Below are 16,747 nucleotides of genomic sequence, written 5' to 3'. Positions count from 1 at the left end.
ACTTGCAACTAAAGACTCCTGTATAACAATCTAGCAAAGTACCAAACCCAAGAAACAAACCTCATAAAGTGAGCAGAAGACTGTCTTTACCTTCTCTGGCTGAGGCAAATCCTCCTTTATTTGTGTCTCACATGCTCCCCCTCTCATTCACTGCAACTCACAATGAGAAGGTTTGAGCAACAGAGTCAGTACTGTCAATCCAGAAAGCAGTGAGCAGGACTAGGTGTGGCCAAGTGCTGATTGACAAGCTACAGCCTTGTGAATCTGCACTGACAATGCTGACAGCCATGTCCTCTGTAAGATCTCATCCCTCTTTATTGGAGACAGGCACAACCTACATGAGAATAACATTGCTTCTCCGAATTCAGGAGGAGTGCAGCATCATTGCCACATCCTCACAGGAAGCTACAGTGCATCCAGAAAGTATTCACATCGCTTAACCTTTTCCACATTTTGTTATATTACAGCCTTATTCCAAAATGGATTAAATTCATTATTTTCCTCAAAATTCTACAAACAACACCCCATAATGACAACATGAAAGAAGTTTGTTTGCAAATTTATGTAGCCATGGTGTTAGCACTACTGACAACAATCCGCCAAATCACCCTACTGCCAGACCCCCATATGTCACCTCTGAGACAATGAGCAGTCATTTGCGTAGTTTTGTTGCGTTTACTGAGGGATACAACTTGGCTGGGGTAAAGGAAGATATGGGATGCCCATAGCACTTATTGAATTGCCATCACATTTGTAGAACATTGATTAGCAGCTTTAGCCCTGAAAATGATGCACTTCTAACATTCACAGTCTGTTCTCCTGCATATCTCCACTGCAGACTATTGCTCCTCTTCCTACTCTGCATTGGCTCCTGCAGAGTCTCACTAACTCGATCTCCTCTTGCACAAATCCTTTACTGCAAAACTGTTAGACTCCTGTCTCCTTACTTCCAGTAGGACAAAAAGGGATCACTCTGAATAACCCCAGTTTGCTGGCTGTACTTTGTTACTGTGATAAAGTCTCTTGAATGGTGTTGCTTCAGCAACTCAATAAGCAGGGAGGCATACAATACCTCTCCCCAGCGGCTCAGTGAATTTGGTAGCTACACAGTCTTTTGGATGGTATTACAGAGTGCTTTACCAGGCCAGAGATACTCGATATTTCCCCCCAGATGGCCTAACACATGGTAATAAGCGGACTACTGCTCCCAGCCAGTCCATAACTGCAAAACACTGCTTTCCCCGGCCACAGCATTCTGCACTACTCTCAACAGTCCTCCTTTTTGTCATGGTTATGCAATAGAGTTTGTCGATCAGCATACCTGTCTCCATGTGTTCATCTCTAGAGACCAGCTGACCCTCACCTGACTGCTTTTGTAACCTCTCCTCTAAGCATGGCCCCACCCCAGGCCCTATCAGGGAGCCCTATATTAACCTGTGCACTGCAAGCCAGCAGTGCTGATCAACCATTGTGTGTTAGCCTCTGTGTGTACTTGCTGTGTTTCCTACATCTGATTCCTGTTACCGACTTTGGCCTGTTCTTAACTATTCCTGTCTGCTCGTGACCCTGACCTTTGGCGTGTTCCCGACCATCCCTGTTTGCCTGTGACCCTGAACCTTGGCGTGTACTTTGTTGTCCTTGTCTGCTTGTGACCCCGACCTTGGCTTGTCCCTTACTTTCCTTGTTGTCCCAGCCTGCTGCCTCCATCCTCTTCTCCTGTAGTCTACCGTGAGCATGAGCTGTGAGACCCTGGGGGCCGCGACCTGAAGCCAGACTGCAGCTCAGTCCATCCTTACCATTAAAGGCTCTGGTGAACACCTGCTGGCTCTTAGACTCCGCGCCCTGGGGAATCTATGCTCTAGCTCCCAGTGGGATCTGTGTCAGTGATCCAGTAGACCTGCTTCCTGAACCTCCCAGGGTTCAATCCACAGCAGTCAGCCATAGGGTCCACTACCTTGCGGTGCACTCCTGATCCCAACGGTGTGCATCTGTCACCCAGCCTCTTGGTGACCTGACACTTTTGCTTCTTTCTCACTGACCTTCTCCATAGTGCAAGTCCTGTGTTCCCCGGTCACAGGACTTTGTTCTGCTCTTAACAATTCTCCTTTTGCTTCTTCCTCACTGACCTTCTCCATAGTGCAAGTCCTGTGTTCCCCGGTCACAACAGCTTGACACCAACTCCATGGTGAAGATCCACGTGGGGACGCCCTGCGGCAGCTACCTAAAACTCCAATCTCCTTTTTTCCTACACCGTCAGAATCCCCTTGGCAGCATGTGACCCCAGCTTATATGGGAGGCCTGCCCCCTGGAAATACCAAATGGGGATTGGCCAGAGATCCCCACATGAGCTGTCTGCTACTCAAACTTCAGGCCCAACATCTGTTCCAGAACAATCTTCCTGAAATCAGGGGAGGTGCCTCTGAGTCAGAGCACAGGTGGTCACACCCACCACTACACTAAACACTCCCAGCCTCAAACCAAAACAAACAGGCCCAACCTAAAGCACAGGCCTGTCTAAATTTGCCTACACTGATATCTTAAACCCAGAAAAATCCTATTCTAGCACCTACCTAAAGGTAGAGGGTGCTACATTTATTAAAAAATAAAACGAAAACAAATCACATGTACATAAGTATTTACAGCCTTTGCTCAATACTTTATTGAAGCACTTTTGGCACCAGTTACAGCCTCAAGTTTTTTTGAGTATGATGCTACAAGCTTGGCACACCTATTTTTGGGCAGTTTCTCCCATTCTTCTTTGCAGAACCTCTCAAGCTCCATCAGGTTGGATGGGCATCATCAGTGCACAGCCATTTTCAGATCTCTCCAGAGATGTTCAATCTGGCTTAAGTCTGGGCTCTGGCTGGGTCACTCAAGGACATTTACAGAGTTGTCCCATAGCCACTCCTTTGTTATCTTGGCTGTGTGCTTAGGGATGTTGGAAGATGAACCTTCACCCCAGCTTGAGGTCCAGAGCACTGTGGAACAGGTTTTGATCAAGAATGTCTCTGTGCATTGCTGCATTCATCTTTCCCTCTATCCTGAGTAGTCTCCCAGTTCCTGCTGCTGAAGCTCTGTCAGAGTGACCATCGGGTTCTTGGTCACCTCCCTGTCTAAGGCTCTTCTCCCCAGATTGCTCAGTTTGGCTGGGCGGCCCACTCTTGGAAGAGTTCTGGTGGCTCCAAATGTCTTCCATTTACGGATGATGGTGCCCACTGTGCTCATTTGGGACCTTCAATGCTGCAGAAATTTTTCTGTACCCTTCCCCAGATTTGTGCCTCAATACAATCCTGTCTCGGAGGTCTACAGACAATTCCTAGGACTTCATGGCTTGGTTTGTGCTCTCACATGCACAGTTAACTGTAGGACCTTATATAGATAGACAGGTGTGTGCCTTTCCCAATCATGTCCAATCAACTGAATTTACCACAGGTGAACTCCAATCAAGTTGTAGAAACATCTTAAGGATGATCAGTGGCAACAGGATGTTTAATTTTGAGTGTCATGACAAAGTCTGTGAATACTTGTACATGTGCTTTTTTCATTTTTTTATTTTTAATAAATTTGCAAAGATTTCAAGCAAACGTCTTTCATGTTGTCATTATGGGGTATTGTTTGTAGCATTTTGAGGAAAATAATGAATTTAATCAATTTTGGAATAAGGCTGTAACATAACAAAATGTGGAAAAAGTGAAGTGCTGTGAATACTTTCTGGATGCACTGTATATTGAGTGGACTTCACTGACAGACTCACAAGGTATTTGTGGGACTTTGCGGGGGGTACTAAGAAAAAGTCATAAGTGCAGAAGCAATTATAATTAAGTTCCATGCAACTTTTAAAAAAGTCGTAACCAATCAGAAGTCAGATTTATTTTGTGAAACTATGCCACAAAAAAGACAGCTGAAATCAAATAGGTGACTGTACATAATATTTTCCCTCTACATTCCATTAGTTTTTACAGCTAAGCCACAATGTCTGTGCCAGTGATTTGAAATATTGATTACAAATGTGTTCACTGCGTATGCTGTCAAACTCTGGCTAAAACATTTGAAATCACAAAATTGATTGTTCAGTAAAAAAAACAATAATGTGCTTTTTATTAAGTCAATCTCTTTGCCTTGCATAAAATAACCTCTCTTGACTAAAGAGCATGGCAAATTATCTTGCTCAAAGAGATAGCTGAGGCGTAATTTTCGATCTATATTTAAAAGTAAGCACTTTATTTACACATGAAATACCGCTTATTTCCATATTTTCCCCAAATGCCTAATTACTTATAAATGTGTACTAACATGAGCATTATCTTTCGTTATACATTCGCTACTTCTGCTTGTTTGCTGATAGAGGACCTAACAGATGGGTATTTTAGCAGAACGGTGACTGATGTGGAAAAGATTATACAGTTCTGCCGTCCCAGATATTTCTACGCATGATATGGAAAAGCTCAAAGAAAAAGAACAGACTGATAGGCTGAGCTCTGGCAGCAGAATAGGATGAAGAAGAAAGTATTTTTATGAATAAATCAGAAAAGAATTTCAACTGTTAAGTGAACTGTTTTCTAAAAATGAAAATATAGACAAGCATAGCGTTCAAATCATCTAGTTTTCTTCCTTATAACATGTCATCTGATTTTGTTCTTTAAGAAGCATTATATCCTTTGGGTATTTGCTTTTGCCATATGTGTAGACTATAAGGTACACTGTTATGCCCCGTACATGTGGTCGGATTTTCCAACGGAAAATGTGCGATCGGAGCGTGTTGTCGGAAATTCCGACCGTGTGTGGGCTCCATCGGACATTTTCCATCGGATTTTCCAACACACAAAGTTTGAGAGCAGGTTATAAAATTTTCCAACAACAAAATCTGATCGCGTCAATTCCGACCGTGTGTGGACAATTCCGACGCACAAAGTGCCATACATGCTCAGAATAAATTCCGAGACGGAACAGCTCGGTCTGGTAAAATTAGCGTTCGGAAAGGATAGAGCACTTTCGTCATGCTGCAACGTAAAAAATGGTTTAATACAGCGCACTCTCTTCTTCTTTATAATGTGAGAAGAATGAAGTAGTTTTGCTGCTCATATTCACACAGAGTTCTCACAAACTTCTTTCTTTATTATTTATTGTGATTCCCTCAATATATTTTGATTTGTCACATCTGACCAAATTTGTTTTTTGTTTTTTTTTTGTTTTGTATTTTTTTCAAGGCTGATGTTTTTTTGTTCTTTTTGTTTCCTTCAAACTGTCGTTTTTGAAGGAAAACACACATAGGCGAGTATAATTGAACCAAAAATTCCTTTATTAAGGGCTCAGAACCAAACAAAGAGGGAGGCAACGCTGGACAAACATCATAAATTGGTGAAGCCTTTGACCCCCAGGGCAGACATCAATTATTTTACAGCAAAATTGGTGGCCTGAGGAGTCCATATATAAGGGAGTGCAGTCTGGTCCAGAAGTCCCAAAGATCCTGGAAGCAGCAGATGACATCTGTGTCCCCAGGGTATGGTACTACAAGAGGCTGCATCTTTTGCCAGACCAGACTGAACCCAGGGTCATCACTCTCTGGTCTTCCTTCCACGCTTCCTTCCCGGCTGTGGCTTTGGTGTTGGAGATGTGGCAGGAGGAGGAGTAGGACCTGGAGGAGGAGGATGAGAAAGAGTAGGACCTGGAGTAGGAGGAGGAGGAGTAGGACCTGGAGGAGGAGGAGGAGGAGGAGGACTATGTGTGAGGTCACAAATGTGGGTAGCACATGTTATTTGGCCCCTCAACCCCTTATTGAGAGCTTCCAAAATTAAGAACTCACACAGGAGTCGTTGGCCCTCCTCCATCTGCATCATTTTGCAGGCAGTTATGCCAGCAAAGTCCTCCTCCACAGTGTGGGGGGTTCTCGGGGCCTCTGTAGCCTTCCAAAAGAGGCCTATGGCAGCCTCCTCCAGGTTACTCCTCTTCCTGACACTTCTTCTTTGAAGGTGTAGGGGAGGGACCTGGGTATCAGGCAGCCTGCTTGGCCTGGCCACCTCCTGGCTGAGACTTCCATGTGTATGAAAAAGGGACATGGTTTTAGTTTTTGCTTCATCAATCACAATCATAAATTAGCAATCCAAACTAACATATATTTAACATCATTGATTGGACAACCAGCAATATTTAGAAGAATGCTATACCTGGCTCAAGCTGGGCTCTTCCACATGTTGCTGCCTGGAAGGCCCAGGTTGGGCATCAGAAGCCTCAGCTGGGGGGGAAGGAAGTGTGGAAGGAAGAGTGGAGAGTGCTAGCCTGGGTTCAGTCTGACCTGCCAGAAAATGCAGCCTGTCATAGTACCACAGCCTGGGGACATAAATGTCATCAGCAGCTCCTGATCTCTGGGAATCCTGGACCTTCTTGTGCTCCCTTAGATAAGTGCTCCTCAGGCCACCAATTAGGATCTTCAAATAGGTGATGTCTGCCGTGGGGATCACCGTCTTCACAAATTCCAACAAATTATCCAGCGCTGCCTTCCTCTTTGTTTGGTTCTTATAATCAGGGTGGTTTATCTGCCATAGATAGTGCAGCTCCCTGAACATATCAATGAAGATTGGCATAAAGTCCTTATCTTTCAAGATATCCATTTTCACTGCAAGACAAAACACAAGACAAACCCTAAAGTCAGCCTAAAGTCTTCTAATCTTGTGCAAATACAGGCCTCAATCTAGAAGCAGTATAGGCCCAATGTTAAATCTTACCTTCACAATCACGATCGGTTCCCTTCCGTTACTCCTTCCTCCGCTCACAGATCGTACGTACTACGCACGCGTGTTACACTTTATAGACACTGTGCATGCGTGAAACTCCACCCGCCCCTCACGTTCTTTCTAGTCTATTCCCCAACCCTTCTCGTTTGGCGCAGTGGGGGAAGAGCACATGGCAGAGTCAGAGCAGGTGTCTGATAATTACACCAACGAGGAGGAGGAGGAGGGAAGCCCGGAGGCAGAAACGGCCCGATCCAGAAGGAGACGATTTAAGGCCTCAAATATGTCCTTTGGGGAGATGTTGGAGATGGTCGACATCCTGAAGAGGGCCGACTATGATGGGAAGTATGGACCTTACCCCAACCCCAATGTCAGAAAGGCCAAGATCATGGCGAAAGTGGTCAAGAGTCTGCACCGGAATTTTGGGGTACGACGATCGAAAGATCAGCTCAGGAAGCGGTGGTCCGACCTCAAATTAAGAGAGCACAAGCAGTACGGAAAGATCCAGAGAGTGCTGCAAAAAAGTAAGTAGTTGTGCTGTGTTCCTATTCTTTATGTTTATTACGTTCGTGCTGCTCCATGTGCTTTTCTTAACTGTTATCCAGTTTAAAATGGCAACTTTCATGTTCATGGGCACATTATTCGTTCGTAGAAAACATTGTTCGTTCGGCCTAGAAAACACCATTGTTTTGGCCATATGCATTTGCCCACATTTTTTATGGCCTACTTGTCTGCAAATAATTTAGATGGGTGTAGATGGGTTTGTAACTAGAATGAAATGCAAACTAGATTCTGTGTAAGGAGAGGACACTCAGTAGCTGTTTACACATCTGGACGCTGGAGCTCTAGTGTGGGACACAAGAACGCCCTTTTTATTAGGGGGCCCACACAGGTGCTCCAGTGTATACTATAGGGGTGTCTCCATCTGTGAAGCTTGTACAAAACAGGTAAAGTATTGAAGCTTGACAAAGGACACTAAAAATTCTACATCTTGGAACTCTGCCAAAATAGAAAATTGTACCCCACTTCCAAGCAATGTTTCATATTCCTATTTCTGCCATAAAATATCTGTGTGCTAAGTATACCTATTTTTTTTTACATAGGGGATAAAAGACTCAGAGGACACCCCTCATCCGAGGAGACCACAGACCCCCCACCTCTGGAAGAAGGGGAAATCCACCCAAGCCAAGCAGAGCAGGAGGAGGAAGATGTGGTGAAAATTGTCACCACAACAGGTGAGTGTCTGCGACCACAGGCTCAGGTAAGAGATGGATGCTGGCATATTTATAATACATGGTATGTTTTTGTTTCTATCTTTTTAGGTGATCGTGATGTTGTGGATCCAGGGCATTTTACCTCGGAAAGTGCACAGATCCTGATCGGGGGGATCATGGGGTGTAATAGGGACTTGGAAAACATCCAGAAAAGCATCAATGATGTTCAAAAAAAAATGAAGAACATCATTGATGTTTTAGGGAGAGTTTAAAACCCCTCAAAATCCCAATTTTTTGGGGAGCTTTTTGTGACCTAAAAATTTTTATCATTTTTTGACATATTTGAGGAAAGCCAAATTTTGAAGAGGCACACAGTGTGTCAACATATGCTATCTGCCATCACGGGAGATCAATGGACGCGTTTTGGGGGTGCAACCCCTTCTTCAATAATAAAGTAGCTGTGAGGAAGGAGTTGCACCCACAAAACACGTCCCTTGATCCCCCATGATGACAGCTAGCACATGTTGTTGACATTCGGCAATCGGTGTGCATCTTCAAAATTTGGCTTTTCTAGGGGTGACTTCACCCCATCTGAACGCAATATCAAACACAGTTTGTAAATACTCATGTCTGATATTGCCTTCAAGTTCTACCAAATGTGAACTTTGTAAGTTCAAGATTTGTGTTTTTCTTGTTTGTTTTAAACATGCCTGTTTTATCTTAAATGGACATTTCTACTTTTTCTAATGTGACCCCAAAAATGTATATACAACAAACATGTAGATTTGTTTTAAAAACCTTTTCTAAATACACATGTGATTGTGCTGGTATTAAAAAGATTGTTAATCAAGAAAGTGTGGATTATTGTGTCAACGCTCCAAAACTTTTGTTGTGCTCTAATTGGTGTTTTCAGTGACAATAGGGGTTATTTCCTAAGGGAAAATCCACTTTGCACTACAAGTGCAGTTTCAACTGCACTTGTAGTGCAAAGTGTCTTTGCCTTTAGTAAATAACCCCCAACAATGCTTTGTAATGTTACACAATCACGCCCTTTTCAGGAATTACCACATTTCTGTCAGTGTCAGATAAAAGAAACACAAGCAGTAAATGTCACCAAGGATTTTAGTCGTTAAAATCTTTTTTTATTTGAAAAAGGTTTCAGACATTGTCTGGCATATTGATAGCCCCCCTACCCACAAAGTATTCAAGGTAACTTAGACGGACATCACGGGCACTCAGGGGGGGCAAGCCAGGACGGCCACTTTCAAGCGCCGTCAGGGCTGGTTCATTTTGAATTCCAGCCTCAGGCCCAACTGAGCCAGCATAGTTGGCAGAATGTTTCCGTAAAAAGTTGTGTAGAACACAGCACGCCAGGATGATATGATTCAGTTTGTACTCCGCCATGTGTATGGGTGTAAGAAATAGGCGGAACCGGCTGGCCATGATTCCAAATGTGTTCTCCACCACTCTTCTGGCTCTGGCCAGCCGGTAATTAAAAACCCTCTGGTCTGGGGTGAGGGTCCTCATCGGGAATGGCCGCATAAGATGGTCCCCCAGTGCAAACGCTTCATCTGCAACGAAGACGAATGGGAGTCCTTCCACATTGTCTTTTGGAGGTGGCAAGTCCAAGCTGCCATTCTGGAGATGCCTGTAGAACTCCGTCTGGGCGATGACTCCACCATCTGACATCTGGCCATTCTTCCCCACGTCCACATACAGGAACTCGTAAGTAGCCCACACCACCGCCAATATCACAATACTATTGAACCCCTTATAGTTGTAATAGTATGACCCCGAGTTGGGTGGTGGGACGATGTGGATGTGTTTCCCATCAATTGCCCCTCCGCAGTTAGGAAAGTCCCACTGCTGGGCAAAGTGGGAGGCCACAGTCTGCCATTCCTGTGGCTTGGAAGGAAACTGTGGAGTCAAACAAGAAAAAAATATTAGTCATTTTGCACATAAACAGGGAAAGCAGATTAGACACAAACATTCTTGGCCAACATCAAGATAACATTTATTTGAGGGAGTTTTTAAAGACCAAAGTATAAGGTACACCTATCAGATTCCCCCTCCCCCACCCCCTCTCATGGGCCATTTCTAACATTATGGGGGGGGACTCTTGGACAGGTAACCCTCTCCACTTCATTGAGAGATGAATGCCTAAATAATGGGTATTACTTTGGCCAGCCCCTCCTTAGTTACACTGTTGACAGCCCACTGGACAGGTAAGAAGTGTCATAATACAAAGATATAAATACACATTGTACACATTTGAGCACATTTGGACATTCTGCTATTACCTATCAAGATAATAATAGTATACAAAAACTTTAAACAGTACCATTTGAAAGTATACAGGCAGGCCCTTGCACTACATGCTTTGGGGAATTCATCCATAAATCTGACCACAAAAGAGATGGGTATAGTGTGTATGGGTTTGGCAAAGTCAGCAGATAGATGATTGAGGATAGATAGAGAATTGATATCATCTGACTTAGCAGTTGGGGGGAGGGAGGGTTCCAAATGATTAGGGGACCCCCAAAAAAAAGCCTCTGCCACTCTGCCTGAATTTAAAGCACAATTCACATTTAAAAATATTTTAGGGGGTGTTTGGGGTAAAGCATTACTATGGAGCTGATAAAATACATTGTTAAGTGAATACTTGAGGTGAATATAGGGCCAGGAGACCATGCTGGGGAGGTTAGTGAAGGCAAATATGTAGGAAGGACAAAAAAAATAATTAAAGAAAAATCCAGCATGCATGAGGACAAAGGGGACATTCACAGCATATTACAATCATGGTAATTAGGAAATGAGGAAAAAAATACAATATATTATCAAACATTAAATACATGTGAGATTAAAGGATAAAAATCTTACCTTAATATACTCCTTCTGCAGGACCTGGATGATGGCAGAACAAGTCTCCGGGATAATGATCCCCAGAGCCTGGGGGGAGATGCCTGTCGAGAACTTCAAGTCCTGCAGACTTCTCCCTGTCGCCAAGGGTGGCGACAAGCCTCTGCTCCGGAGTGATGGCTTGCCTCATGCAGGTATCCTGCCTGCTGATATAGGGGGTCAGCAAAGCCAACAAACGGTGAAATGCGGTGTCCGTCATCCGGTTAAAGTTCCTGAAATCATCAGGATTATTCTCACGGATCTCACGGAGCAAAGGCATGTGACAGAACTGGTCATGCTGAAGCAACCAATTCTTGGTCCATGAACTCCTCCCCACCCTGTTCATGGGCTGGACTTGTGTCAAGGTAAGGACCCCAACACCAAGCCCACACACAGCACGAACTCTACGAGGAGTACGTATACGCAACATGGCTAGAAAATGGTCGGCTGCTCAGAACGAAGTAACAGAACGCACTGAAGAACAGCAAGGCCTGTGAAGAGTGACCTGAAAAACAGTAACGAACGAACAAGAACACAATGACAAGAGTAACGCGTCACTTGCTGCACGCACTGAAGAGCAGATACAAACCCACAAGCACAAACTGAACAGCAGAAAACGATCTGAAAACCAGTAGTCTGAAAAGGCATGAATCGTCTCTCACCAAACTTTTACTAACAGGAGATTAGCAAAAGGAGGCCTGAACTGGCCTTTTCTAGTCTCGTCGTACATGGGGTACGTCACAGCGTTCTTGGCAATTGGAAATTCTGACAACTTTGTGCGACCGTGTGTATGCAAAACAAGTTTGAGCCAACATCCGTCGGAAAAAATCCATGGATTTTGTTGTTGGGATGCCCGATCAATGTCCGATCGTGTGTACGGGGCATTAGACTGTGAATAGATGAACTTTTTGTATATCATACATGTGAAAAAAAAACAAACATCTAAATCATTTGATATATCACATACTTATACAATATAATTGACATGTGCCAGATATAAAAAAAACACACTTGGAGGAATTCAATAAATACCTACTGACAGTTTTCTAACGGTATGGACCTTTAGAATGGCCTAAGTCAGATCCAAAAATCCTTGCTGCCTGTTTTATAAACTTTGTCGTCATTTGCGAAAGATTCAGGTAATTCTTAATGATGCCAATTTTAGAAGGTGGATTAATGCACCAAATTAAAAAAATTAAATAACTCTAGTTTGTAGATAATGAACCTGGAGGTAATTAGGACAAAGTGTAAGTTGGTATATATAAACACGCCTGTCCCAGTACTCAGTGTAACAGAGCAGTAAAATTGCCTCTTCTACTCCCCCTGTCACTGGTTGTTAAAGTGGTTCTAAGGGCACATAGAATGCAGGAAGGTAAAAAAAAACCTTCTCTGAGCAGCAGCCCTCCTAATACTTACCAGAGCCCCATCGCGGTCCAGCGATGTGCCCAAAAGCCTCGGCTCTCCAAGGACTCTCCATCCTCATTGGCTGAGACAGCAGCAGGAGCCATTGTCAATCACAGCCAGTGAGCCGATGAGGAGAGAGAGGGTGTGGGGCCGAGCCATGGCTCTGTACGTGAATGGACATGGAGAGCAGTGGCTCCAGAGAGAGCCTGCTTGGGTGCCCACACAGCAAGCGGATTGGTCTGGGGGCACTCGACAGGAGAGAAGGGCCAGGAGTGCCAGCGGGGGACCAGAAAGGGGGAGGAATTGGGTCTGCTCTGCGCAAAACCACTGTACAGAGCAGGTAAGTATGACATGTTTGTTATTTAAAAAAAAAAAATTCTCAAAATTTCCTTTAATATCACTTTAAGGATGCTATCTGCTTTCTCTTAGCAACCAGTGGTGCTGTAATAAGTGGAGCTTGATGTTCCCTATCAAGTGTCCTCTGTCCTTGTGATTGACAACAGACAGTAGGCTGATTCTACAGCCAATAGCAGGCTCTCTATTGGCTAAGAATCTGCCCGCTACCTGCTGTCACTTACAAGGGGAACAAACCTGTGAATCCCCATCAGGCTTCACTCTCCCCAGGTACAAAACTCCCTGCCACTGTGATCTTGGTGTGACATATGCAGGCAGAAGGAAGCATGGCTGCACTGAGGGCAGAGGGTCAATATGGTCTACCTCCATATTCAGTGTGTGCCACAAATTCATGGACATGTTTACAACAGGTACATGAATCGCTTGCACCAATATTTGTCAGGTGAAGACATGTCAGAATTTTAAAAGGTGTTGTTAACACTCTTTATGAATTCCTCACATTATATCTTTCTTATATTTAATATTTCTATTGGTTCTGTCCTAAAGATGATTTTATATTGTGTTTGTATACATTTGTTATCTAACATAAGGTTTGTAAAAAATCTGAAGAGCAATGTGTACATAAAGCATTTACACAGCATTTGGCAAACGTTCAGCTCCTTTAAGCACCTTAAAGTGACACTAAAGGTTAGTTGTTTTTTTAAATAGCAAACATATCTTACCTCCACAGAATGGCCCCGAACCTGCTCTTCTGGAGTCCCTCGGCGGCTCTCGCGGCTCCTCCCCACATCAGATAACTCCCTGGGAGAAGCGCCCTCCCGGGGGGTTATCTTGCGGGCTCGCTCCCGAGTCCAGCATTCGGCGTCCATAGAGGCCGAATGCAGGACTCGGCCCCACCCCCTGGCGCTCACATCATTGGATTTGATTGACAGCAATGGGGAGCCAATGGCTGCCCTGCTATCAATCTATCCAATCAACAGCTGAGAACCCCGGGCAGAGAGACAGCACGTCCCCGTGGGTCAAGTTCGAGGGGTCAGGTAAGTAAAACGGGGGGGGGGGGGGCTGGGGGGCCGGTCACTGACAGGTGTTTTTTCACCTAAATGCATAGGTAAAAAAACATGAACCTTTACAATCCCTTTAATCAGAAGTACTGGCTTTTACAGAAAAAATATATAAGCTGCCTTTTTCGACTTCTAAAAACGCTACTTGCCTGGCTGTCACGATGCTTTGTTTTCAGTGATTTCTGAATTATGACCAGAAACAAGTATAGAGATAAGGCATGTTTTGCTCTGATACTCATTTGCTGCATGCTGTTCAGTATATAGAGATATAACAAATGTAATGCTTAAATATTTGTTAAAATGAATGTATAGCTTTTTTTTAACATATTAAATGCAATATAATATTTTATTATACCCAGCACAAAGTAATGCAACAAGCTGCAGGCTCATTTGCACATGTCAGCCAGGTGAACGTTAATGTCTTTGCTGAAAACAGCTTGTTTCATACAAAGATCAACAGCTCAAGCTTAAAGTGGCAATAAACCCAAAAGCAAACATTCATTATAATGCAGCTTACCAATTCTTAGATGTTATGGCTGCATTTGTTTTCTTTTTTAGGCTTTCTTTCTTTTTTTTAATATGGTGATCCAGCCAGTAGGTCAGTTTTTCAAAAGAACAAGCTCTCCTACAAATGTATCAGTTAGGATTAAGTAGAAAAAATAGCTGCACACCAACATCCGTCTAACAGGTTTTTTGAAAGATTGCCAACAGGACTATAACAACTAACCAAGGGGTGACGACGTTTCACACATACTTTGTGCTTCTTCAAAACCCAAAGGAAGACTGACCTACCAAACCTCTAAATAGAGGATATTCCCACCCCACACAGGTGTAGGGTGGTGTGTTCAGCTCTCCCCATGTCTTAATAAGTAAAACTAGAGCTAAAAACATTCTTAACAATACAAGTGCATATGTAAAGCCAAAGTGACAAAATTACAAAAATTACACCATAGAAAAAATAAATACAAAAATAAATGAAAATATTTGTATGGAGGACACCAAAACACATGTGTCTCATAAAGCGATAACAACAGATCGCAAAGAGACACATGTGATATTTAGTGTCTGAAGGGATATTTAGCTTAACCACATCCATTTTACAATTTATTTTCCATTTTGTGTTTTTTCCTTACTTCATTGCACATATTACTAGGTGCGTATTGGTAATCTAGTTTCGTTTCTCATGCTCCTGTTATCTTCTTTTGTGTTTTGTTTCTTGTAAAGCACGTGATTTCTTAAAAATAATTAGTTTCACTTTTGTCATAAAATGTTTTATGTATTTGATTGGATAATTTGTATGACACGGTCAAGGGGTGGTAGTTTCTGAAAGCTCCCTTTAAATATTCACACCAAAGAATAAAGATTAGATTTGCTCGGCGAGACTTTGTCAGTTTTTTATCATTGTCTCAATGGGCTCATCTCACAGGCCTGTGGGGATTGTAAGGTACACCTTATGCAGACTTATCGAGGGTCTAAAAATATCCCTAGACAACCTACATCACCTTTCAGATGGGAGCTCGTCCGGAATTGATCATAATACGTCCGGTGATCTTGATTTATATTTATTTTTCTCTTGCCGTGATTTATTTAGAGATCGATTCCTTTTAAGGGACCTGTAATTAGTTTTTTAGACCTCGATAGATAAGCCCTGGGTGGGCTTCAAGAACTGCTCTGAGAAGCAGTAAGATAAGCCCTGGATGGGCTTCAAAGAAAATTGCTCTGAGAAGCAATAAAAAAGACTGCAGCGACTGTTTCGGATAACAGTAGAAAAATCTCTGGGAGAGGTTGAGTTATACAGTACTGTAATTATAAGAAAAAGTCTGATAAGGTATGCCACACTTCACACCACCCACAATGTGTCAATCCTGTTGAAAAATGTACATATACAGCACATGTCTGCTCAGAGGTTGAGCAGATATGAGGTGATTTTGGTGTCCAATCCAAAATTGCACATCAAATATGCTTCTCCCACAGCACCAATTTTAAATGCCCTTTTAGGGTTAAAAGGAGAACAGGATAAGGTTGTGCCACAACATGACTGCATAAACCTCATTCACCAAGACACATCACCCAGGTCTGATTTATCTTCCACAGCACTACCAGACACACAGAATGTTTTTGTGGATGGTTCTTGCTCTAGGCCAAATGATTACACATACCATGCAGGGTATGCAGTTGTGCAGCTTCCAGATGTTATACTTGAGGCCAGGCCTATCCCATATCAATTAGCACAGGCTGCTAAATTAATTGCACTTACTAAAGCATGCCAGCTCTTTGAAGGTCAGGATGTAAACATTTACACTGACTCGAAGTATGGGTAAGGCGTGGTACACGTGGCAGCAGATGGAAAGAACATTTCACATTCTTCTTTGGTACTGTTACTGCTAAAAACTATCCAGCTACCTAAAACAACAGGCTATAGAACACTGCAGAGCACATACAGGCCAACAGACAGAGATAGCCAGGGGAAATGCTCTGGCTGACCTTGCTGCTAAACAAGCTGCTATCTCACAGACAACAGACATCCAAATGGCTATGCTGTACCTGACCTATCCCTATTTGAACAGTCACTCGCAGATCTCCAGGATTATGCCTCAAATTATGAGTAAAGGGACTGGGATAAAAAGGGTGTGCAGAAAGATCCAAAAACTGGACTTCTCTGCAAAGAGGGGAAAACATGTATACCAGCGGCAAGTGCATCACTCTTCATCTCACAGTACCACAGAATAGGCCACGCAGGTATCTTCTGAGTAGAGTTTTTTTATATTCTCAAGATGGGTCGAACTTTTTGTTACCACAAAAGAAGATGCACAAACGGTAGTGAGGATCCTCACTCAGGAAACCATTGCTCGATGGGGATGCCCACTTTAAATAAACTCAGACAATGGCCCAGCTTTCATGGCCAGGGTCTGCCAGGACTTGGTAAAAACTCTCAAGATAGAATGGAAGTTCCACATTCCCTACCACCCTCAAAGCTCAGGGATAGTAGAAAGAATGAACAGAACAATAAAAGACAAGATAAGAAAGGCCACAGGAGGAACCTTTGCCAACTGGAAAAAGGTCTTCGCAGCAGTCCTGGCAGAAATAA

The 16,747-nt window shown here is 43.4% G+C and overlaps 1 protein-coding gene across 1 annotated transcript in view; it reads right to left on the bottom strand.

The window, feature by feature from the left end:
• The window catches only part of LOC141128042 (uncharacterized), a 728,240-nt gene that overhangs the window by 42,658 nt on the left and 668,835 nt on the right, over nt 1-16,747 (bottom strand).

This window comes from Aquarana catesbeiana, linkage group LG02, assembly GCF_042186555.1.
Source record: "Aquarana catesbeiana isolate 2022-GZ linkage group LG02, ASM4218655v1, whole genome shotgun sequence".
Classification (NCBI taxonomy): domain Eukaryota; kingdom Metazoa; phylum Chordata; class Amphibia; order Anura; family Ranidae; genus Aquarana; species Aquarana catesbeiana.
This window is presented reverse-complemented; position numbering and strand designations above follow the sequence as displayed.